Source organism: Symphalangus syndactylus, chromosome 4 (assembly GCF_028878055.3).
Source record: "Symphalangus syndactylus isolate Jambi chromosome 4, NHGRI_mSymSyn1-v2.1_pri, whole genome shotgun sequence".
In the NCBI taxonomy this organism is placed as follows: domain Eukaryota; kingdom Metazoa; phylum Chordata; class Mammalia; order Primates; family Hylobatidae; genus Symphalangus; species Symphalangus syndactylus.
In genome coordinates this window covers 34,749,021-34,774,159 of record NC_072426.2, presented here as the reverse complement: position 1 = coordinate 34,774,159, position 25,139 = coordinate 34,749,021, and the positions used below count along the sequence as shown (strand labels likewise).

The 25,139-nt window shown below is 39.3% G+C and overlaps 1 protein-coding gene and 1 long non-coding RNA gene across 4 annotated transcripts in view; one reads left to right on the top strand and one right to left on the bottom strand.

The window, feature by feature from the left end:
- LOC129480526 (uncharacterized) overlaps nt 1-19,769 on the bottom strand; it is a 40,822-nt gene extending 21,053 nt beyond the window's left edge. Inside the window, exons 1-3 of the long non-coding RNA XR_008657069.2 lie at nt 19,065-19,769; nt 14,567-14,630; nt 14,362-14,438 (exon numbers count right to left, since the gene is read on the bottom strand). This is a non-coding gene — a long non-coding RNA (uncharacterized lncRNA). The remainder of the gene's footprint in view (nt 1-14,361; nt 14,439-14,566; nt 14,631-19,064) is intronic.
- ANK3 (ankyrin 3) overlaps nt 1-25,139 on the top strand; it is a 556,820-nt gene that overhangs the window by 245,055 nt on the left and 286,626 nt on the right. The gene's annotated exons all lie outside the window — the stretch shown is intronic.

The following is a 25,139-nucleotide window of genomic DNA, read 5'->3' as shown; positions in this document are numbered from 1 at the left end:
CATTTTTAACCTAAAATTAGGTTTCTTTTGACTAAACTGTGTATTTTGCATAACCATTCATTCAAAAACCAATCACTCAGTGCCTACTCTGTTTAAAGCACTATGCCAAACACAGAACAGAGCACAAAAAGGAACCAGGCACGATCTCTACCCTTAAATGCCTCCTCTTTACTTGGGAAAGTTAGACATGTACATAAGTGGATAAAGTGCAAAGCAGAAGCCTGCCATGTAACAAGACCACGAATACAATTCTTTTGGAGTTCCCTGAATAAAAATAATATTCATATTTAGGTTATTTTAGTGGGACCTCTGACATTATCTACTTATATCAATTAATTATGAGCCCTAATTGGTAGCTTCTGGGAAGAATCTAGGGAAACATAAGGCCTGTTTTGTGCCCTTGAAAAACTTAATCAGAAGACAAGGCATGAATGCAAATAACAATAGTAATAATAATGATAATAGAAGAGGTAACCAACATAAACCAAAAGATAAATGAGCTCTTATAAAGTAGAGCATGACTAATCACCAGATGAACAAATTTGAGTTTCAAAAACTCTCCCTACTGGCTTTGATTCATTTTTTACACTTTCTCAAGAAATCAGAATGTCCCAGATGCTCAGTAATAACAATGTAGAGTTGAGTAGCCCATGTCAAGACTGGAGAGAAAGGAAAGATCAGAATTCTCAGGAGCAGTATCAATGACTGAGGAAATGGTCAGATGGCAGTGGCTTTGAGCAGACTCTAGAAGGGATAAGAGAGAGCCAACATAGAATGATGGCTTAGAAGTTCTGCACTGGAGTGAAATAACCCTGGGTTTGAGTCCCAGATCTAATACTTTGCTCATTTTGAAAACTTGGGCAAGTTTTTTAATCTCCTTAAGCCTCTGTTTTCTTATCAGTAAAATGGTTATGATAATAGAATTCATAGAGTCATTGTGAGGATAAAGCAAAATTTTGCACATGAAGTCTTTAGATCAGAGTTTGCACAGATTAAGTGCTTAGTTGATGCTGGCTGCTCAGTGTTGCTACTGTTTGTACTACTGCCTCTATAGTATCTTCTCTGATCTGTAAGAAAAGGTAATAATAGTATCTCTGGCCAGGCACAGTGGCTCATGCCTGTAATTCCAACACTTTGGGAGGCTGAGGTGGGAGGATTGCTTGAGCCCAGGAGTTTGAGACCAGCATGGCCAACATGGTGAAACCCCATCTCTACTAAAAATACAAAAATTAGCCAGGTGTTTTGGCACATGCTTGCAATCCCAGCTACTCAGGAGGCTGAGACCTGAGAATCACTTGAACCCAGAAGGAAGAGATTGCAGTGAGCTGAGATTGCACCACTTGCACTCCAGCCTGGGCAACAGAGTGAGACTCTGCCTCAAAAAGCAAGCAAGAAAAAAAAAATTAGCTGGCCCTGGATATATACAACTTGTAGCCCCAGCTACTTAGGAGGCTGAAGCAAGAGGATTGCCTGACCCCAGTAGTTCAAAGATGCAATGAGCTATAATCACGCCGTTATAGTTCAGCACTCTGGATAATTCAATACTTTAACCAATACTTAGACCAGTGGTTCTCAAATATCTGCATGCATCAGAATCACTTGGAAGGCTTGTTTGAAACACAGGTTACTGGGCCTCACCCTCAGAGGTTCTGCCTAGGCAACAGAGCACCCTATCCTGGGCAACAGAACAAGATTCTGTCTCTAAAATAAAATTTTAAAAAGTACCTCTTCATACATGGAAAATTTTTGTGAGAATTAAATGAGAAAGTATGCAGAAAGCTTAGCCAGGGCTGAAGCTTCCTATTGCATGACTTCTACACTGCACATTTCAAGGGAGGCATCAATCCGCTCACTGTCATCATAGATACATGTAATCATCAGTACCTTTTCTTCAGGAAGTGACAATTATTTTCCAATTTGCAAAAAGTCATATTTGTTGGCAGAGAGCTGGGAAACAGCAAGCGCGTTGTAAATTCTAGTTGGTACTGTTACTGCTGCTGTTCTTGCCACTCCTGTAATTCCTAGTATTTTTACCTCCACTTCTACTCATGTTTTCTGTTCACCAAAAGCCTCAATCCTGCCCTGGGAGGAGAAAGTTGTCTGGACAAATCAGAAGAGCTACTCTGGTTTTATTATTTCATTTAGTGTTTTCAAAAACAGTGTAAGATACATTTGTTTTGCATTTTATAGAGAAAGAAAATATTCTGCTCCTTACTGAAAAGCATCAAATGGCCTCAAGTGATAGACTGATAAAGTTGGACTATAAACTTAGCTTTGTATATATTTTTCTGTTAACACATACAGCCTGCTCAGATGAAGCACCTGTCCTTGTTTTACATGACAGGGAGAACTGATTCAAAGACCATGTGAGAGGATTATGGTGAAATAGGTATCTGCCTGGGACACGATGACATGTTTATAATTAAGTGAGACATGTACAGGTACTATCATGTGGTATCCATCCTTTCCTCAGAGAAGAGTCAGAGAAGAGTTATAGGATTCTAAGGTTTGCTGATGCTTTATCTCTCTATTAACACTTTAATTTTATTCCACAATCCAGAAATATGTTTGGCCTCTGAGTAGTTGCATTTTCATTGCAATGCAGAGGATTAAACTCCCACAGATGTTAGTGGAAGCCATATAGCTATGCAGCAATTTCAAAATGTACCACTTAATGTCTGAACCTTTTAATCATGCTAGAATTTTTTTTCTATCAAACGCAAATCTATTTTGGTACTAACAAAGAAAAGAAACAAGCACACATTCTATTTCACTCCACTCTTGGAGTATGTACTAATTGTCTTTGGAAACCCACCAAACATCTGTGAAGCTCTCCCCAAGACTTCATGGCTTCCAGACCCAAAAAACGGCTCCTATTTATTTGGAGACAACCAAACAAACAAAACTTTCAGGTAACTAAAATTTTTCTACATTGAATATGTTTGGCCTCTGAGTAGATTGCATTTTCATCGCAATGCAGAGGATTAAACTCCCACAGATGTGGGATTAAACTCCCACTGTGGGGGAAAAGATTCTGAGAAGTGTTTAAAGGGCAAGCTTGAATTAGGGATTTATTTAGAAAAGCAGTATCACAATTTTATCAAAGGGGGGAACTTTCAGCCCAGTCTCCTCTACCTTATAAATCACCATAGGAGATGATGAATTGGGGTGGCAATAGTTCCCACAAGGGCTGGGGAGACACAACGTCATACACATCCTTGAATTTCCATTGCCCAATACAGGTTGACATACCGTGCGCGTGTGCTGATGCTGTTGACCTTCTGCATTCTACTGAATTTGAGAAATGTCTGCTTATAGCCCATTTCTCTTACAATATCAATTTTCTAAGTGTGGCTCCTAGGCCAGCAGCATCAGCATCATCTGGGAACTTGTTATAAATGCATATTTTTTTGTGGAATTTTTATTATTATTATTATACTTTAAGTTTCAGGGTACATATGCACAATGTGCAGGTTTGTTACATATGTATCCATGTGCCATGTTGGTGTGCTGCACCCATCAACTCATAAATGCATATTCTTGAGCTCCAATCCGGGTGTATTGAATCAGAACCTCTGAGGTGTGGGGCCCAGTAATCTGTATTTTAAACAAGTCCTCCAGGTAATTCTGATGCAACTGGTCTAAGTACTGGCTAAGGTATTGAATTAACCTGAGTACTGCTCTCTATGCCTGTTGGATGGGGGAAGGTTTATTCTAGCCTATTGCCCAATCTTTATACTAGTTAACTGTTTGTACTTTAAGTCAGTCAGTGCTCTGTTTCACACTATACTGAACCTCAGAGTGCAGAGAAGTGGGAGCCAAGACTCGGGAAGAAATCAGAGATGGAGAGAGTAACAGGAGCACAGGTACATCTTTCTCAGTACAGGTGAGAGAGGTCAGGCATCCAGCTTCTTCCTCATAGTTCACAACAGCAATTCAAGCATTTGTAAACAGTGGGACTGAGGTCAAAAAGTGGAGCCAAATGAAATGTCATATGGAAAATCAAATATAAAATCAGATAATGGGATAAATTCAATGCTTCTTCATTGGCCAGTCATATACAAAATGCTTTTTCCTAATATGGTACTCCAATAATATATTTTTCTACTACAGCACTCACAAGGATGTGTGAGTAATAAGAATTACTTGTTAACCTATGCTTATAAAACTGTGAAGTCAGGGAATATCTTGCTTTATTCATTTGTGGTATGCCTTAGCACCTGCCTAACATATATTAGGGGGCTTAATGGATAGCTGTGGAATTGAATCAGGCACTTCTGGTTTGGGGCAAGCTGCATGCTTGCCAATTATGAGATAAACGAGACGTCACTGAGAGTGAAGGGGAAACGTACTAAGAAGACAAACTAGGGAAAAGCTCAAGAGATTGTGGGGTCAAAGAGGAGACATGGAATTTAATAGGGAAAGTATTCAGTAGGAGCCTGGTAAGAGAAAATGCTGTGATTGAAAGTAGGAGTCTGGGATTGAAAAGAGAAAGGAAATGGTGGGAAAATATGATGTTTGGAGGAAAACAGAGAGGCTCATGTATAAGGAGCAGAACTTAGATTATAGGGCTTGGCAAGAATGGAGAACTCAAAATAGAATGGAGCAAGATGGGGGTGGCAAAGAAAAGACTCCATGGAAGACATGGAACTACCTTGAGTAGTGGAAGAGGAGAGGATAAAAAGCATGGGGCCAGGGAATTAGTATTTTCCATTTTACTTGATCATCTGGACTTAAGGACTTTAAAGTTCATTGTTATCTTATTGTTTCATAACCAAAGCAAAGTCCAACTCATAATTAAACCATCTGTCAGTGTCCCCACACTGCCCAACTGTCTTCCCAGAGAGCCCCCACTACATAATTTGGTCTTGGCAACAGAAATTCTTTATCTTCCACTGTTTTTTTTTTTTAAGCCTTTCTCTTGATGACAAGCCACTGAGCAGCAATTCCTTTCTGCAGTCTGAAAACCAAGAGGCCAGGCCAGCAGGTTCAGGGGTCAGTTCATCATTCAGGTGCCATCCTCATCTGCTGGACTGCAAAGAGAATGTAGATGCACATAAAATGGTCCGAGGAACGAGTCCTTCTCTTTGTCTAAACACTGGGTACTTTTCTTACTGAATATACACTTTGTTCTGTGAAGGTGCTCTCAATCTTCAAAGGGGTCTGAGCTGGTCAAAAGCATCATCTGGCATCAGTAGATGTGCTGGCTATTCATTTACAGTTGCCTTACGTAAAATGCACATTTAACTTCTTTTTTTAGTAAACCACTGATAGCTTTTTCTTAAAATGCACATTCATTTTAGAAAATATAGATAAGCCAGCTAGCCAGATAGATAGATAGATGATAGATGGATAGATAGATAGATCTCCAAATTCCACCATACCAGAAATATGCAACTACTATGACCATTTTAGCATTGTCCTTTTCTGTGTGCATATGTGTTTGTGTCCTAGCAAAAGGAAATGCATTCCTGCAGGAAAAACACATTGGGAGAAGAGCATCCAGGGCTTACAGTTTACATTCTGTATTGTGAGCTATCAGTTGCTATGATTTACTGAATTGAGGGGTACGTTATGTCTGGGTTTTCATCTCTTCCCTCTCACTCTTACAATTTAAACTTTTCTCCTTCTCAAGAGCTTTCACATTCTCCTGCAAATATGCTCAATTCTCTCCCAGCCTAATTAAGCCTTGGTTGCCCCCAGGACCCCCAATGCCTGCTTCTCCCCTTTTAACCTCACCTTTTGCAAGAGTACTCTAGTTTGGCCTCCACTCCCCAACCTGCCCCAATGTGACTTTTGCCTGCTCTTTGGCACCAGGTTCCCCTCCCCCAAACTGTGTTAAAAATACTCTCAATAATGCACCAGTGATCATCAAACTTCTGCATCCAGAGAATATTTTCTGGTCTTTTTCTTACTGGGCTTCTGAATTATTATGGGCACTTACGGTTATTGCTCCTTAAAATTCTAGTCTATTGGCTTCTGTATCTAAGCCTGGCTGGCTTTCCATCTCTGCCACCTAGAGGTAGCTGTGTAATTTTGGACAAGTGTCTCCACCTCTCTATGCTTTGTTTGCCTCATTGGTAAATTGGGCGTAATAACAGAGTCTGCTAGGTAGGGTTGTTATAGGATTAGATGAATTAAAAATTTACAAATCAATTATACCATTACCTCAAGAAACAATAATAAATGATGATATGGATGATGTCCTCCCATACCTGCCCATTTTATAAGGTTAGTTTTTAAGTCAAGACTGATGAGCTCATTAAAATTCTGATCACTCCATCTGCTCAAAATCCTAAGTTCCAAAACTGCTTTCATTGCCTGTATTTATATAGCTTGATGTTTTGCCCTGGTTTGCTATTCTGCAGCTGTTTGTAAAGGCTGAAATTTAGGTGGGCCAACCTGCCACATTCACTCTGCCAAACAGCAGGAATGGTCCAGGCCTGACTTCTCATTTGCAGAGGAGAAAATCTTATAGATGGTCGAGAAAATCTTATAGGTGGTCTAGAAAAGAACAACCTCCAGGTTAAAGCCTACCAGAAAAAAAATCCCTCTACTATGCAGAGATCATGTGTTTACAGTTTTTTTTTAATGTCCCACAGTAGCTTTATTCCTTTGAGAAAACAAAAACTTTTTTTTCTAGCTGCTTGGAGGTTGAATGTGAAGTAGAGCTTGTCTTTAAGATTCTTATTTGTAACCCTCACTTCCCTCACTAGCCACAACCTCATTCTTGTTCTTGAGCATCCAGGAGTCCCTACTGCAAACTTGGGAAGCATTCCATACCCTGGATTGTAATCATTTTTTCTGTTTCCTTAACCCCCAAACATACACACGCATGCACATTTTTCTTAAAATCCATTTTTTCAACATGGTGTAAGTTGAAATAGAGGACCTAGCCCCAGTGTCAAGTGTCTCCTTGAAACTAGCCTAATAGTGGGAATATAAATATAAGGCCATATAAAGCCAGTACAGTGTTTCAAACCTCTTAAAACCTGATGAAAGTTATAGACTCCACCTTCCCCTGCAGATGTACATTAACACCCAGTAGGCACATAATTGTTTGAGGTTCATGAATCTCCTGAATTTGTCCCATGGAGTCCAGTTTAATAAATAAAAAACTCAAGTTTAGATTATTATTTTTATGCCCATAAGATACTAAGTTATAATAAATTTATCACTAGAAAGGGACTGTACTGGGCTCTTGTTCTCAATTTTAGGATAAAACATTTCCCATTTTTTTAGCTAAGAAAAATTTTACTGCATCATAAAAGACTTCAGAAATCCATCATCTTACATTAAAAACTTGCTGCAAAGTTATGCAAGGCCACTGCTTTCCCTTAAACCTCCTGGAGTCAAAGGGAGAGACCCTGTCCCAGCAACTTGGGATCAATCAGAAAATTAGCCCAGGAAACTCATCGGGTCTTCCAGCTCTGCTCCTTTGCACCTAGATAGACTCGAACCTCTCTAACTGGCAGATATGTAATAAAGCACAGTGATGCTGGCTTGCTAAGATGCAAATTTTAACCATGGTAGTAAATATTTTATGAGGTGCAGGGGGAAGGGAGGATTGTGGTGCGGTGGCTTTTGGGTGCTATTAATATAGATCACTTTTATCAGGGGAAACATTTGCCATTGAAGTACAGTTTCAAATTAAATAACTTACAAAAATTATTTTATGTGGTCAAAGTAAACATGTGAAGCCCATTTTCATTGCATTAAGTGTTGGTAAAAATCTTCATTAGGAGAAAAAGTATAAGATGATTAGTAACCAACATATTCAAGACTGCAGACATTGTGTAAGAGTCTGTGTAACAGACTAATAGAGATCACCCAATTGCCATCACCTGGGATTTTTAACCTTTTTTAGTGTAGTGTTAATTTCTGCTCTCTGTCAAAATTCCTGTGAGCACATAGGTAGGAAATGAAACACAACTAACCAAGACATATATACATCATTAGTGGACAACTGATGGAAGTAAAGAAAAAAATATAATTAGAAGCTAAATAGTATCCCAGGTTCAGAAAACAGGATAATATGTGTTTTCATTGGGCTCATCTGTAGAAAAGAAAATTTTCTTTAAAAACACTATGAGAATGGCGATCATTAAGAAGTCAGGAAACAACAGATGCTGGAGAGGATGTGGAGAAATAGGAATGCTTTTACACTGTTGGTGGGAGTTTTAATTAGTTCAACCATTGTGGAAGACAGTGTGGCAATTCCTCAAGGATCTAGAACTAGAAATACCATTTGGCCCAGCAATCTCATTACTGAGTGTATACCCAAAGGACTATAAATCATGCTGCTATAAAGACACATGCACACATATGTTTATTGCAGCACTATTCACAGTAACAAAGACTTGAAACCAACCCAAATGCCCATCAATGTAAGACTGGATAAAGAAAACATGCCACATATACACCATGGAATACTACACAGCCATAAAAAAGAATGAGTTCATGTCCTTTGCAGGGACATAGATGAAGCTGGAAACCATCATCCTCAGCAAACTAACACAGGAACAGAAAAACAAACACTGCATGTTCTCACTCATAAGTGGGAGTTGAACTGTGAGAACACATGGGCACAGGGAGGGGAACATCACACACCGGGGCCTGTCAGGGGGTGGGGGTCTAGGGGAGGGAGAGCATTAGGAGAAATACCTAATGTAGATGACGGGTTGATGGGTGCAGCAAACTACCATGACACGTGTATACCTATGTAACAACCTGCACATTCTGCACCTGTATCCCAGAACTTAAAGTATAATAGTAATAAAAAGATGCTCAAAAAAACACACTGTGGAAATTTGGAGACTTTAGATGTATATCCATATGTCCCATTTTATAGTTCTTTATCAAAATAAAAAGATTAAAGAGACTTTAAATAACCTATAAAATTGTATGTTTTTATACTTCAATGCCTGGAAAGGGTATGTATGTGTACACACACTTTAAATAGACCCTGCTAATTATCCTAAAATTTGCTTAATGTTAGAATACTGGAATGGTGCGGTTTATTCTTATTTCTATTAATCCTCCCAACAGATCCATTCTCTTTATCTTTTTTTTTATTATTATACTTTAGGTTTTAGGGTACATGTGCACAATGTGCAGGTTTGTTACATATGTATCCATGTGCCATGTTGTTTTGCTGCACCCATTAACTCTTCATTTAGCATTAGGTATATCTCCTAATGCTGTCCCTCCCCCCTCCCCCCACCCCACAACAGTCCCCGGAGTGTGATGTTCCCCTTCATTCTCTTTGTCTTGTAATCACTTTTTACAGTTCAGTGATTTATCTGATACTATCTTAAAGTACCGATTCTTGGAATGGTCAAAATTAAACCACATAGCAGCAATTCCAGAGGCGGCACAGAGCCATCAAAATATACTGATGCCTTCCTTTAATACGGTTTAGAAATTAGAATAGGGTGCTCTTATTTATATATTTATTTTTGGCCTTTCCCAGATATCTGTTGTGTTCCTTTTCTTCCTCCTCAGTAGCTGCTGCCAAACAAATGTGGCAATACTGACAGTTGTCACTTTATAGCAGCCTTGCCATTCCCTTCTGTCCCCCTCCATGTGTCCCTCTCACTGGGCCAACTGGGAGGTGACTACAAAGGGGTGCAACTGGCAGAAATTAGTAAATATCTTTCTAAAAGTTAGAAAAATAAGTGCTGGGTGCTAACATCAGAACAGTGGTGCCAACACCTACATACTCAGCCCTTTGCGAAATTCATACTTTGCATTAGAATATGTACTTGATATGAGGTGAGCTTCAAAGAAGAAATTGTGTCCTATTTTCTTGACACATTGTATTAAATATTATGCATATAATTAAGCTACATATGTCTTCACCAGGAAATTGCTAGTCGTTCTGAATAAAGCCCAAAATTGCTTCTTTATACTTTTCTCAATTTAGAATCAGAACATTAAGGAAACATGCCCATTTGCACGTGCTTCTAATGACAGAGATGGAGGGATGTCTTAATTAGTTTTAATCATGAGGAGAATGGTAACTAGCTGATGTCCTTTTTTGCTGAGGTCAGCACAATAGAAAATGGGCTTAAACTGCAACAAAAAGAAATTGAGTTAGCCATATGGATAAATTTCCTGATGTTATGAGGTGTTCAAATGAATTACTCAGAGACTAGGTCTGTAGTTTAAAAACAAAGAAAAAAAGATATTACCTAATTAAAGGGAGAAAAGAATCTCTTTCTGATTTTATCTTTAAAATGGTTTCTCTGCAAAGGTAATTTAATATTTAATATTCATTTCTGAATGAAGTCAGGTCTTCAGTTCTAATTGGTTGCTCCTTGCAATAAATTAGTAGGTGTTAGTTTAAAATATAAACTATTTTTTAAATCTCCTGGAGAAAATTACTTTGGTTTATTGATTAGCAAATTTTAACTCAAGGACAGGTTAATGTGTTTGTCAGAAAGCCTGACCTGTTTGGATTTGCCTTGAAAGAAGGATGGGCAGGAAAGAGATTCTAAGCCACAAGCAAGGTTGAAGAATGACCTGCAAGTTCGCTGCAATAAGAGTCTTTTTGTTTGTTTTTTTTAAATTAGGCTGTTTTAACTTCATAGGAGGGTTTCCTTCAAATTATTGAGATCTTCACTTTTAAAAAATTTAATCATTCCAATTGTCGAAATTTTTTAAAGTAAGTCATCTGTTAACTCGCCAACCAGAGAAAACACTGTTTCATTTTGTTTTTTTTTTCCAATCTTCTGTTTAATTTTGGTGTATAACACATGTAGATACATATTTGTAAAAATAATTCCAGATCTTGTTTATTTTACTTAGCATTACAGGCTAGGCATTTTTATCAGATCATTTAATATTTCATAAACATTGATTTTTTTTATTATACTTTAAGTTCTAGGATAAATGTGCAGAACATGCAGATTCGTTATATAGGTATACACATGCCATGGTGGTTTGCTGCACCCATCAACCCGTCATCTACATTAGGTATTTTTCCTAATGCTCTCCCTCCTCTTGCCCCCGAACCCCCAACAGGCCCCAGTGTGTGATGGTCCCCTCCCTGTGCCCATGTTTTCTCATAGTTCGATTCTCACTTATGAGTGAGAACATGCGGTGTTTGGTTTTCTGTTCCTGTGGTTAGTTTGCTGAGAATGATGATTTCCAGCTTCATCCATGTCCCTGCAAAGGACATGAATTCATCCTTTTTTATGGCTGCATAGTATTCCATGGGGTATATGTGCCACGTTTTCTTCATCCAGTCTAACATTGATTTGGGCATTTGGGTTGGTTCCAAGTCTTTGCTATTGTGAACAGTGCCGCAATAAACATACATGTGCATGTGTCTTTATAGTAGAATGATTTATAATCCTTTGAGTATATACCCAGTGATGAGATTGCTGGGTCAAACAGTATTTCTAGTTCTAGATCCTTCAGGAATCACCACACTGTCTGCCACAATGGTTGAACTAATTTAAACTCCCACCAACAGTGTAAAAGTGTTCCTATTTCTCCACATCCTCTCCAGCATCTGTTGTTTCCTGACTTTTTAATGATCACCATTCTAACTGGCATGAGGTGGTAGCTCATTGTGGTTTTGATTTGCATTTTTCTAATGAACGTGAAGATGAGCTTTTTTTTCATATGTTTGTTGGCCACATAAATGTCTTCTTTCAAGAAGTGTCTGTTCATATCCTTTGCCTGCTTTTTGATTTATTTTCTTGTAAGTTTGTTTAAGTTCTTTGTAGATTCTGGATAGTAGCCCTTTGTCAGATGGATACATTGCAAACATTTTCTCCCATTCTGTAGGCTGCCTGTTCACTCTGATGATAGTTTCTTTTGCTGTGCAGAAGCTCTTTAGTTTAATTAGATCCCATTTGCCTATTTTGGCTTTTGTTACATTGCTTTTGGTGTTTTAGTCATGAAGTCTTTGCCCATGCCTATGTCCTGAATGGTATTGCCTAGGTTTTCTTCTAGGGTTTTTATGGTTTTAGGTCTTATGTTTCAGTCTTTAATCCATCTTGAGTTAATTTTTGTATAAGGTGTAAGGAATGTGTTCAGTTTCAGTTTTCTGCATATGGCTAGCCAGTTTTCCCAACACCATTTATTAAATAAGGAATCCCTTCTCCATTGCTTGTTTTTGTCAGTTTTGTCAAAGATCAGATGGTCATAGATGCATGGCTTTATTTCTGAGGCCTCTGTTCTGTTCTGTTGGTCTATATATCTGTTTTGGTACCAGTACCATGCTGTGTTGGTTACTGTAGCCTTGTAGTATAGTTTGAAGTCAGGTAGTGTGATGCCTTCAGCTTTGTTCTTTTTGCTTAGGATCGTCTTGGCTATACAGGCTCTTTTTTGATTCCATATGAAATTTAAAGTAGTTTTTTCCAATTCTGTGAGGAAAGTCAGTGGTAGCTTGATGAGGATAGCATTGAATCTATACATTACTTTGGGCAATATGGCCATTTTCACGATATTGCTTCTTCCTATCCATGAGCATGGAATTTTTTTCTTCCGTTTGTTTGTATCCTGTCTTATTTCCTTGAGCAGTGGTTTGTAGTTCTCCTTGAAGAGGTCTTTCATATCCCTTGTAAGTTGTATTCCTAGGTATTTTATTCTCTTTGTACCAATTGTGAATGGTACACACATGATTTGGCTTTATGTCTGTTTTTGGTGTATAGAAATGCTTGTGATTTCTGCATATTGATTCTGTATCCTGGGACTTTGCTAAAGTTGCTTATCAGCTTAAGGAGATTTGGGGCTGACATGATGGGGTTTTCAAAATATATAATCATGTCATCTGCAAACAGAGACAATTTGATTTCCTCTCTTCCTACTTGAATACCCTTTATTTCTTTCTCTTGCCTGATTGCCCTGGCCAGAACTTCCAATACTGTATTGAATAAAAAATGGTGAGAGAGGTCATCCTTGTCTTGTGCCAGTTTTCAAGGGGAATACTTCCAGTTTTTGCCCAGTCAATATGATATTGGCTGTGGGCTTGTCATAAAATAGCTCTTATTAGTTTGATTTACATTCCATCGATACCTAATTCATTAAGAGTTTTTAGCATGAAGGAGTGTTGAATTTTATTGAAGGCCTTTTCTGCATCTATTGAGATAATCATGTGGTTTTTGTCATTGGTTCTGTTTATATGATGGATTATATTTATTGATTTGTATATGTTGAACCAGCCTTGCATCCCAGGGATGAAGCCAACTTGATCATGGTGGATAAGCTTTTTGATGTGCTACTGGATTTGGTTTGCCAGTATTTTATTGAAGATTTTCGCATTGATGTTCATCAGGGATATCGGCCTGAAATTTTCTTTTTTTGTTGTTGTGCCTCTGCCAGGTTTTGGTATCAGGATGATGCTGGCCTCATAAAATGAGTTAGGGAGGAGTCCCTCTTTTTCTATTGTTTGGAATAGTTTCAGAAGGAATGGTACCAATTCCTCTTTGTAGAATTCAGCTGTGAATTCATCTGGTCCTGGGCTTTTTTTGGTTGGCCGGCTATTAATTACTGCCTCAATTTCAGAACTTGTTATTGGTCCATTCAGGGATTGGACTTCTTCCTGGTTTAGTCTTGGGAGGGTGTATGTGTCCAGGAATTTACCCATTTCTTCTAGATTTTCTACTTTATTTGTTTAGAGGTGCATAAACATTGATTTAATGCCTGCAGTACATTCCACCATAGAGATATAATCCTTTTAATCACTTCTCTATTATTAAGCATTGCTTACAATTGCTTGTAAGTATAAATAAAGATGCAGTGAATATTTAATGGTAAATATTTGTCCAAATTTAATATTATTTCTTTAGCAATAACACTTTTAACGCTATCTTTGATCATCTAAAACTGCCACCATCTTATAACTGATTTCATAAGCCTACATAATTCAATAAAAGAGATTGAAGGTATTAAAAATGTCACTGAGCCTTCTATTTCTTGTTGTATTTGCTTCCATTGTTTCAATTGTTGTCTCAGAAAAGTCACCACTGCATCGACTTGAGTTCTCTATCTTGGAAATATCTACTTTAAGTGAATCAAGTCTACATTTGAATAGACAAAATAGACAAATTTGAAAAACATTGGATACCTTTTAGAAGGGATTCTTTTTTTTAAGAATATGTTCACTAAAGAGTTTATTTAATTGATGTCAACCCAAGAGTGTGTAAAATACAGCCAAACTTACCAAACTTCCATTTACATATGCACACCTTTCTAAAAATAAATCATTTTGACTCTAAAGCAGTAGTTTGCAAACCTAGATGAGACTCCAGTTGCCTGAAGAGTGCTTTAACAATACTGTTTACTAGGCCTGCTAAAGCAGAAAGTCCAATGAGTGGCCCTAGAGAACTGGTATTTTTTAAATCTGACCTGTTAATTCTGATGATCAGCCAGGCTGCGGAGCTGTAGAGTCAAGGGCATCTTTTAGGTTTTATCCATCAATGATGCTAAAAAGACATCAAACAGAAGAAAGAAGGCAAGGAAGAGTGAGGAACGTCTATTAGTCATAGTGACACAGGCTTTGAGCCTCTCTTTTACTTCCAAGAAATCCCACAGCACTCTCCCATATCCTCACCCTTATTCTTTTCTGGACCATTTAAGAGGACAGCGAGGGACTCCAGATCTAGAAGACAGTTTTGCTGCGGTATAAGGAGAGGAAAGGAAAAGATTAGTAGAACGTGGGAGTCAGTGCAAAAATAAGTTTTTGTATAGGCAGTATTTGCCAACCATCCCACTGTTCTAAATTTACATACTAATATGTATTTTATTTGTCCACTTAGAAAGAAAAAACAAAAAAGAGCTTGCTATCTTAACCTAAGAGAAAGTGTCTTGTCCCCTTCCTATCTCAAAAGAGAGAGGACAGTCAATCTCCACAAGTATTTATTTGCTAAACCCATGTGTACCCTGAATATCAGTAGCCCAAGAACCTATGAAAGAATAGGCATAGAAGTGAAGGATGGTCATAACTGTCACCTCACCCTCCATTGATGCCACACTTGAATCAATCAGTCTGGCTCTTCCTTTTATGCCTTCATCCCACGGAATGTTTATGAAAGCTGCATGCTCAGATAAAAATAAAGATCTGACTTGCTTTATGAAGGCCAGTCTCTGCCTTGAGGGAGCTTACTTTTTTTTTTTTAAGACAGAGTCTCACTCTGTCGCCTAGGCTGGAGTGCAGTGGCGCCATCTCGGCTCACTGCAAGCTCCGCCTCCCGGGTTCAAGCCATTCTCCTGCCTCAGCCTCCCGAGTAGCTGGGACTAAAGGTGCCCGCCACCGCGCCCGACTAATTTTTTGTATTTTTAGTAGAGACGGGGTTTCACCATGTTAGCCAGGATGGTCTCGATCGCCTGACCTCATGATCCGCCCGCCTCGGCCTCCTAAAGTGCTGAGATTACAGGCATGAGTCAACGCGCCCCATCGGGAGCTTACTTTTTAACAAGGAGAGAAGACAGGGAATCCACATCCACCTATTCATTTGTCAGTAGGAGGGTCCCTGAGAGGGGTTGTGAGATTTGGCTGATCATTTAGAGAACAGGTGGCAGCGATGGTCAGTCTTCCAGGGATACTATGACTGAAAGGAGGGGAGAGGAAGCATTAGAACTCAGAGATGAAAAACACTGTCTCAAGTTCGAATATTTAGACGTGGTATGAAAAAAAAGCAATGATAGAGACTCACATCAGGATAGTGAAGGATTTGGAGGTAAAAGTAAAGGTACAGGCTCTCACTGGAAATTGTTAGAGGCAATCATCAGAACTTCCCCCTTGATCTTGAGTCAAATGACACATGGAGGCTTGTGTCAAAACTGATACCAGCTTCGGCTTTCTTAAGCAAAAGGTAATTTATTTTTATTATTATTTTTTTAACTTTTAAGTTCAGAAATGCACATGCAGGTTTGTTATATAGGTAAACTTGCGTCATGGGGGTTTGTTATACAGATTATTTCATCACCCAGGTATTAAACCTAGTACCCACTGGTTGTTTTTCCAGATCCTCTCTCTCCTCCCACCCACCACCCTCCAAAAGGCCCCAGTGTCTGTTGTTCCCCTCTATGTGTCTATGTGTTCTCTTCATTTAGCTCCCACTTGTAAGTGAGAGCATGCAGTATTTGGTTTTCTGTTCCTGTGTTAGTTTGCTAAGGATAATGGCCTCCAGCTCCACCCATGAGCTGCAAAGGGCATGATCTTGTTCTTTTTATGGCTACATAGTATTCCATGGTGTATATGTACCACATTTTCTTTATTCAATCTATCATTGATGGGCATTTAGGTTGATTCCATGTCTTTGTTATTGTGAATGGTGCTGCAATGAAAGTATGTGTGCATGTGTCTTTATAATAGAAGGATTTATATTCCTTTGGGAATGTGTGCATGTGTCTTTATAATAGAATGATTTATATTCCTTTGGGATTGCTGGGTCAAATGATGTTTCTGTCTTTAGGTCTTTGAGGAATTGCCACACTGTCTTCCACAATAGTTGAACTAATTTTCACTCCCACCAACAGTGTATAAGCATTCACAAAGTATAATTTTCTGAAAGATACCGGGAGCTTGTGTCTAAGGGGGCCAGGAGACCCAGGGTTGGAAAACAGAGAATCAGTAAAAGTGTGTTGCTCATTTTAGGTGTCAGGAATGGGGAGCATGAAAATCCACTCCTCATAGTTTGATCCAAACCATCTTACAATTTTATGGTCATTGCAGCTAGGAAAGAAAGCCCCGGGTTGGTGGTGGAGGGACAGGGGGGTGGTCGCAGGCTGGCAGTTAAGTGTTCCACCTGAGAAGGGCCATGTATAATTCCCACCTACCAACCATTGACCAAAAGTGGACATTTGTCTCCTGCTAACTGCAGAGAGATGTAATCTTCTCACAGGCACAGAAAGAGGTGAAAACTGTATATAGGGAAGTATTCAGTGCCTCTATAATGGGAGCAAGAAGCAGGACAGGTCCAGAGACCAAGGAAGTAGGAATAACAGGAACCTTATCTCAGATGGTCTTGTCTGGGCAGTTCCACTGGTACAGCTGAAGCTGAACAATACTCAGATTCATTGTTGCTGTCATTAAGATTCAAGTATCAAGAAGAAATGTCTGATTAGCCTAGCTTGGTTCAAGTGTTCACCATCTAACCAGGGTAAGCAGAGTACATTATGGGTAGTGACGGGCTAAGAGTTAAACCATAAGGAAATCAAGTAATTTTAGGGAGCAGCCTAGGATATGAATATGAGCTTTTTGTTTAACAGCAAGAATATCCACTTCAATCTAGAGGCTGCTGGGAGTACCTCATTTCAGTATTCACCAAATATTTATTAAACAACTACTATATGCTATTCTAGGCACTAGGGATATAGCAGTGGCCACAATAAACACAACTTTACTGTTCAATGACCTTACATTTTTAATAGTCAGATAATCTTGGTTGGTGAATTGCTGAGTGGCATGGAGAATATTCTAGAACTGTAAGAATAGGAAAAGATTTTATGGTCTAGGCAGGCAAAGGGAGAGCTCTCCAAAAAAAGAAAAAAAATTAGAAGACTTAGGGGTCCCTGTGCTTCTCATTCCTGAAAGATTTCAAACTGCAGCTGACTGGCCATTTACCACAAATGTTCCAGAGGGATTGCATGGATTCTACGAGATAGGGAGACTGAGAACAACCTTCACTTAGGTTCCTTCCAGGTTGAAAGTTCAGGGAATTAATGAGAGCCCAATAAAGGGACACTGTCACTGAGAAACAGAAACATGAAATGAGATAAATTGAGCAATATTGTAATCAGAGAGAAAATATTTCTTCTTGGCAGGAGCAGACTCCCTAGGTCACCCTAAGTAAAATCTTAAACTGGAGATCCAGATGAGCGCTCAGCTAATGATGGTACTAATAAGTCCCTGCTGCCACACATATTCACCTCCCACTTGCACTTTGTCTTCTGTACTGGCACCAACTGTCCATGTCTAAGGACATAGTCTCAACATGTACACGAGATTCATCTATTCTTGCCAACTCTAAGACATCACTCCAGCTTTTCTCCCTTCTGTTTCTGCTTTCATAATTCTCTCTGTAGTGGATGGTTCCCATTAGTATCTCACATGCTTGTCCCCTGTCTTCTTCTAGTTACTACTTCTTTTCTGTGTCCCTCTTTATAGTCAGATGTTTGAGTTGCTCCCATTCATTGCTTCCAAGCCTCTTCTCTGGGTCCCTCACGAGCCCTCTCTGAACGACATTATCCCTTACCACATCATCCGTGCTGCTCTCGCAGGAACACAGGTGGCCTCTCTACCACTAAATGCTTCAGTCAATTCTCAGCTCTGGTCTGACTTGACCTGGCAGGAGCATCTGGCACATTTGACCACCTCCCCCTCTTTGAAACATGTTCTTCACTTCACTTCTAGGACACCTCTTTCCTGCTTGTCTTCCTACCTTGCTAGCTACATTTTCTCAGTCTGATCTTTCTTCATCTCTCCAACTTCTGAATGCTGGTGTACCCCTGTGCTCGGTCATTAGGTGATGTCCCTTGTCCATTTTTCCTTTTCCCTTGGTCATATCATCCAGTCTCATGGCTTAAAAAACCTGGCAATATGTTGATAACTACCAAATTTATATTTCCATTCGGGACACCTCCCCTAAACCCTAAACTCCAGAGGTGTGTGTGTGTGTGTGTGTGTGTGTGTGTGTGTATCTCTAATAGCCTACTTAAAATCACCACCCACATGTCAGGATAAACAATGCTGTTGTAACATCCATATTGCTTTGAATCGCACAATTCCCATGCATTTTGGCCTGACTTCCAGTTGTAAATATTTATAACTTAGCCAGAAGGCTTTCTCTAGCACTAGAGCCTAGTCAGCCTACTTGGCCTGTGTATGAGGCTGAGTTAACTCCCTCCATAATCTGCTGTCAACCAGTGACTGATGGGAGCTGAAGGATGAATGCTGCAGCTCGTTCACTTCTCAGGGACTTCTATGCTCCTGCACAGACATTTGTTTTGAGGTATCTTCTGTTTCTTAGCGTTCCCCAGAGAGATTGAGTTCCAATTGCCTATGGTATCAACTGGCTTGTTAATACACCCTTTAGTGGAGTCCTTACCCGTCTCACTTCAATTCCCTGTGATGTTTCCTGGGATCATCTCCTGGGTAGATTACTTGCACTCAAATGTGTGTCTCAAGGTCTGCTTGTGGGGATATCCAAAGGTAGGTGTCAAATGGGCATCTCAATGATGACAAGCCCCAAACCAAGCTCACGATCTTCATGCCCAACCTGCTTGAAGTTACAGGTCAGAAATCTTGTGCTCACACCTCATACTCAATTAGTCAGCAGATCTGCCTTTAAAATATACCCCAAATTCAACCACTAGTTTTTTTCCCCCATAGGTTTTCACCATATGGAATAGTATAATATTTGACATTTCGAAATTTTTGTATCCAAACAATTAATTTTATGAGAAAGGCAATGTTCATTTGTTTTGTTTGCTGCTGTACGCTCAATGCCTAAAACAGAGTCTGGCATACATTAAACACAAAAAAATATCTGCTAAGAGAGTTGCATGGATGCTTAAAAAAGTTGATTAATGAGAAAAGGTTGGGGAAGAAAGGGATAAAAGGATGCTACATAGAATGCTTGGGGAGGATGAATGTACTTTTTCCAGACCAAATGTCTTTTTTTTTTTTGACAATATATTTTTTATTTTTATTTTTTCAAGTAATACCAGTACTGTTTAACTATAGCCAGCACTGGCTAAAATTTTTATGTTTTCAGAGCTGAAGTTGGTGAAGACATTCATGATTTAAACACCAGATCCTGAAAGGGGTTAAATCTACTTTGAAATGAATCTGCAATCAGTATTTCAAAGCTTTTACAGTATTTTTAGTGATCTTATTTGACTAGACTTTTTCAGAAGTACTAAAGAAATTTTAACAGGTTTTTATTAATGCACAGATAAATAGAAGTATAGTGAGGTCTATAGCCATTTTATTAAAATAGCTTAAAAGTTTGTAAAAAAAAAAATCATTGTAATTACTTAATATATTAGTTAAGAACCCATCAAGCTTATACCAAATGTCTTTATTATAAAAATATTTATAACTAGAAAATAATCCTAAGACAACTTTAGATACTCAAGGTTTATCACTATAGGGCACTACAGTAAAATATTATGTTACAAAAGTAGGGAGGTCAAGAAACTAAGGAATCATTTTTAGTAATGCATTCTGCCAACTCCCACCCCCCACCACAAGAGTTCTGTATGCTCAGATTTACAGAAACTTATCTATTCATGTGGGTATTTTGAAAAAAAATTTGAAATGTCCAGAATCACTTTAAGTGAATTACTGTCAGGGTCAATAAATGTACTGTTCTCATGACCCTGATGAACAACAAAGGGGAGGCAGGGCAGCACAGCAGTTACAGAATGGGCTCTGCAGTCAGCTTGCTGATTTCAGCCCCAGCTTTGACACCTACTTCTGTGGTGTGACCATGGGCAAAGTTATGTGACCTCTCTAATTTCAGTTTCTACACTTGTAAAATGAGACTAATAGTGGTGCCTATCTAATGAGGTCATTGTGACAATTAAATGAGCTAATACATGCAGAGTTCAGAGTAGAATGCCTAGCGAGAGTAAGCCCTGAGTTAGTGGAAGATACTCTTTTCCGTTTGGTTCATGTCCACATATATTTACCTGTCTTCCTCCCAGGCTATACTGTGAGTTCCAAGACATGTAAGCTATGCCTTTTCTTTTCTTTTCCTTTCTTTTCTTTTCTTTTCTTTTCTTTTCTTTTCTTTTCTTTTCTTTACTTCTCTTCTCCTTTTCTTCTTTTCTCTTTTCTTTTTTCTTTCTTTTCCTTTTGTTTTTTTTTTTTTTTTTTTTTTTTGAGATAGGGTCTTACTGCATGTCTCTGCACAGCCTTGACCCGCCAAGTTCAAGTAGATCCTCCCACCTCAGCCTCTTGAGTAGCTGGGACCACAGATGTGTGCCACCAACTCTGGCTAATTTTTTAAATTTTTTGTAGAGAAGAGGGTCTCATGCTGCCAGGCTGGTCTCAAACTCCCGGCTCAAGTGATCTTCCTGCCTTGGACTCCCAAATTGCTGGGATTACAGGTGTGAGCCACCATGCCCAGCCAACTATGATTTTATATAGCATCATTATTATGTTTGTATAACACCTTCCACTTTTAATGTTCAAAATAGCATCATTGTAATTGGAAGGTATACCTTTTTGTCCTGATTTTACTAAGGAAGCTTAGAAAGTTTCTCTGTAATAGTGATTTTCAACCAGACTGGGGGACTTCGTGACAGAGCTTGCTGGGAGGATTTTGTCACCCCACACATACCCAGTAGAGAGTCTGAATCACTGCTGCATGAAGTCACTCTTGTAAATGGGGTGGTAGAGAAGGGAGGGATTGTATTCCACAGATTGAGAACACCCTGTTTGGTGGTATTTTATACTGGAGTGCACCAAACAAACCTTTTCTCTCAACTCGCACTATCCCATCCAAAATAGATAGGGAAGTCATTCTATAGGTCGTGCCATGCTCTGTGTGTTCCCTTCAGATTTCTGTGCCACCAAGATGATTCCCATGCTCTACACACAGCAGGCCTTCAGACATATTGCTTTGTTTGTTTGTTTGTTTGTTTGTTTTTGAGAGGGAGTCTCACTCTGTTGCCCAGGCTGGAGTGCAGTAGCACAGTCTCAGCTCACTGCAACCTTCGCCTCCTAGGTTCAAACAATTCTCATGCCTGCCTCAGCCTCCCGAGTATTTGGATTACAGGCCTGTGCCACCATGCCCGGCTAATTTTTTGTATTTTTAGTAGAGACAGAGTTTCACCATGTTGGCCAGACAGGTCTCCAACTCTTGGCCTCAAGTGATTCGCCTGCCTCAGCCTCCCAAAGTGCTGGGATTAGAGGCATAAGCCACCGTACCAGGCCCATGGTGCTTTTTTGAATACAAGACCAGAGAGAGCTGGAGCCATGAGCTCCCTCCTTTATCCAGCCTTGCATTTCTGTGCGTTAAGGTACCCATCATGGGAAAAGCACATGGAAGATTTGAGACAAAGTTAAGCAAATGGTTCCAAGTTACTCCAAAAGGGAAATTGTAGGTGGTAGTAGGGCTGCTGCCAGTTAGGCACAGGGCCCAGCTCCTTCTAATCCAGGAAAGAAAGTGGTTGGAACTGAGGAGAAACAAGTTTTAAGGCATTCAAGGAAGGACAGCCTAGCTTAGTTAAACATGATCTATATGAAGAAGGGACATAGAAGGCTGAGGGAAACTGGTGTCTCTTTTCTCCAGGAATTCCTCTGGAGTACCAGTTTGAGAAACCCTTGTCTGGAATGTTATGGGGAAAGTTAGGGTAACTAGGGAAAGCGATAACAGGGAGTATTTAAGTTATAAGTAGTCATAATCAGTGGTGAAGAGGCATGGTTTATGGGCAAGATAGAGATAGAACTTTTAGGCCAGTCAATATACTGTAACATTTTTTTACATTTTGTTAGATTTTTGTGGCCAAGTAGAGAAAGGTGTCTTCACAGCATAGCTGTCTCTAAACACTTTGCCAGTTACCTATGGGTGGAGGGAAGGTTTCATTCCCTGAATCCCTAACACAGAGTGTAGTGCCTGGCGCCCAGTGAGTGATCATTAGGTACTTGTTGAATCAATAAATGGATGTGTTTTAAAGCATCTTGGGGACTGGCAAAATATGTGCTTAAATAGTAAATATTGGGTACAGAATAGAAGATATATTTCTTTATAAGAAATTCTACCTTACTATCCAGTTGTTTTTCCCCAGGCTGGCATTTGTCGTGTTGTCTTATTACTGTTGTCATGATGGGAGATTACATTAATGAGCACAAGTTAGAAATTAAAAGGCCTAGTTCTAGTGCAACTACCTGTTTGGGGGAAAGGTTTTTAATCTCTATGAGCATTGGTTTCCTCGTCTATTAAAGAAGGATAATAATAACAAACCTGCCCAGAGTACCTTATATCTCAGGTACTAGTGATGATCAAATGAAATAAAACGTAACAAAGCCTTGGAACTAGAACCATCCCTTTGCCCTTTGCAAATGTCTGTTATAGCAGCCTGTGAATAGTGTTTTTTTCAAAGGCAAGAATTTACAGTCCAGCAATATTTTGAAGTAATTAGTAATCATTTGCAATAACAATGCCAGCTCATCAGTCTTCTGTAGTGAACAAGCAAGAGCACAAGTCTTCATTACCAAGTACTTTAGGCTCTGCAAGGCGCTGCTGATTAGTGAAGAGTTCTTCAGAATTCAGTGGCATCAAATGGCTTCATACTTAGGATCACAGCAACCTAAAATGCCACCGGGCACTCGGAGAAATTGTCAGTGTTTCTTAGATTCAGGAAAGTTTTCTTCCATAAATTATCATAGCATTTGGCAATTTTCTAATCCAGTTATTTAAGTATCTGATCACTATCAGCATTAAGAGATGATGTTTTGTGTCATAACATGAAGAGGGAGATTTAAAGAAAAGAGATAATGTTTTCAAAGGGGGCAGGGTGGTGAGGAAGTGACCTTTTCTTCTTGGTGTTCTGGAGTGATGGTTCTTAATTTGTTGAATTATGATCCCCCCTCCTCTCCCCAATGGCCTCATGCAGAAACACAAAAGCAATTTGCACTCTACTTCCCAGAGTTCAGAGAACCACTAAATCCTGTGACATTAAGACTACCTGGTCTGGTATATTACAATTGAATTTTGCTTTGAGTCAATTCGTATGTGGTCATGAAGGATGTTCAGTAAGTCAGAGCTCTGTTGGTTTTGGCTTGAGAGGTAAAGTCGATCCCGTTATCTACAGCAATTGATTTGAGAATCTGATCTTGGAAATTCAAATTTTAATCTATTAAATTTTTAGAAGGATGTATTATTGGTTGTATAGTCTAAGTGAAAATGCACTGTGAACTGTTAAGAAGGGCACTCTAGGAAATGTTTATAAAGCTGGGTGTTGAGTAGATAATTGAAAAACTATTATTTAAACATATGAACTAGTATCAGGGTAAATAGCTAATGCATGCCAGGCTTAATAACTAGGTGATGGGTTGATAAGTGCAGCAAACCACCATGGCACACATTTACCTATATAACAAACCTGCACATCCTGCACATGTATCCCAGAACTTAAAATTTTAAAAATTATGAAATAGGTACAGAAAACCCAAAGTAAACTATTTGTATAAATTGTGCATAGTAAATGGCATTTCTTTGGAGCATTTGTGTATTTTTTTATAACCTTATGAATATGTCAAAATTCTCTCATGAAGGCCGAGGCGGGCTGATCACGAGGTCAGGAGATCGAGACCATCCTGGCTAACATGGTGAAACCCCGTCTCTACTAAAAAACACACAAAAAAAACAGCCGGGTGTGGTGGCAGGTGCCTGTATTCCCAGCTACTTGGGAGGCTGAGGCAGGAGAATAGCGTGAACCCAGGAGGCGGAGCTTGTAGTGAGCCGATTGCACCACAGCAATCCAGCCTGGGCGACAGAGTGAGACTCTGTCTCAAAAAAAAAAAAAAATTCTCTCATGAGTTGATGTTTGGGGCCATAGCCACGACTCATCATATATCTGATGATGTTATTTCAGGCAACTTTTCTGACCTTGGTTTGCTCATTTGTCAGATGGAGATAATAATACCTACTTTATAGACATGCTATGGGCATTAAGTCAAATTTAATTTATTTAGTGATTTTTTAAAAATAGGCATATACAAAAGTAAGTTATGTGATGTAATAGAAGGTGCTAAGTGCTTTGAGAACAAATCAAGCAGGCTAAGGAGGATGGGGGACACAAGAGAGTTTAAAAGTTTGTCAAAGTAGGGGCCGGGCACAGTGGCTCATGCCTGTAATCCCAGCAATTTAGGAGGCCAAAGCCAGGGATCGCTTGAGGCCAGAAGTTCGAGACCAGTCTGGCTATCGTGGCAAAAACCTGTTTCTACTAAAAATGTGAAAATTAGCCAGGTGCGGTGGTGCGCACCTGTAATCCCAGCTACTCAGGAGGCTGAGACACAAGAATCACTTGAACCCAGGAGGCAGACGTTGCACCACTGTACTCCAGCCTGGGCATCTGAGTAGGACTCTGAGTATACAAAGTAGTTGAAACCTATCAGATGTTCAATAAAAGTTAGTATGCATGTATATGGATGAAATTTGCCCTTGCCA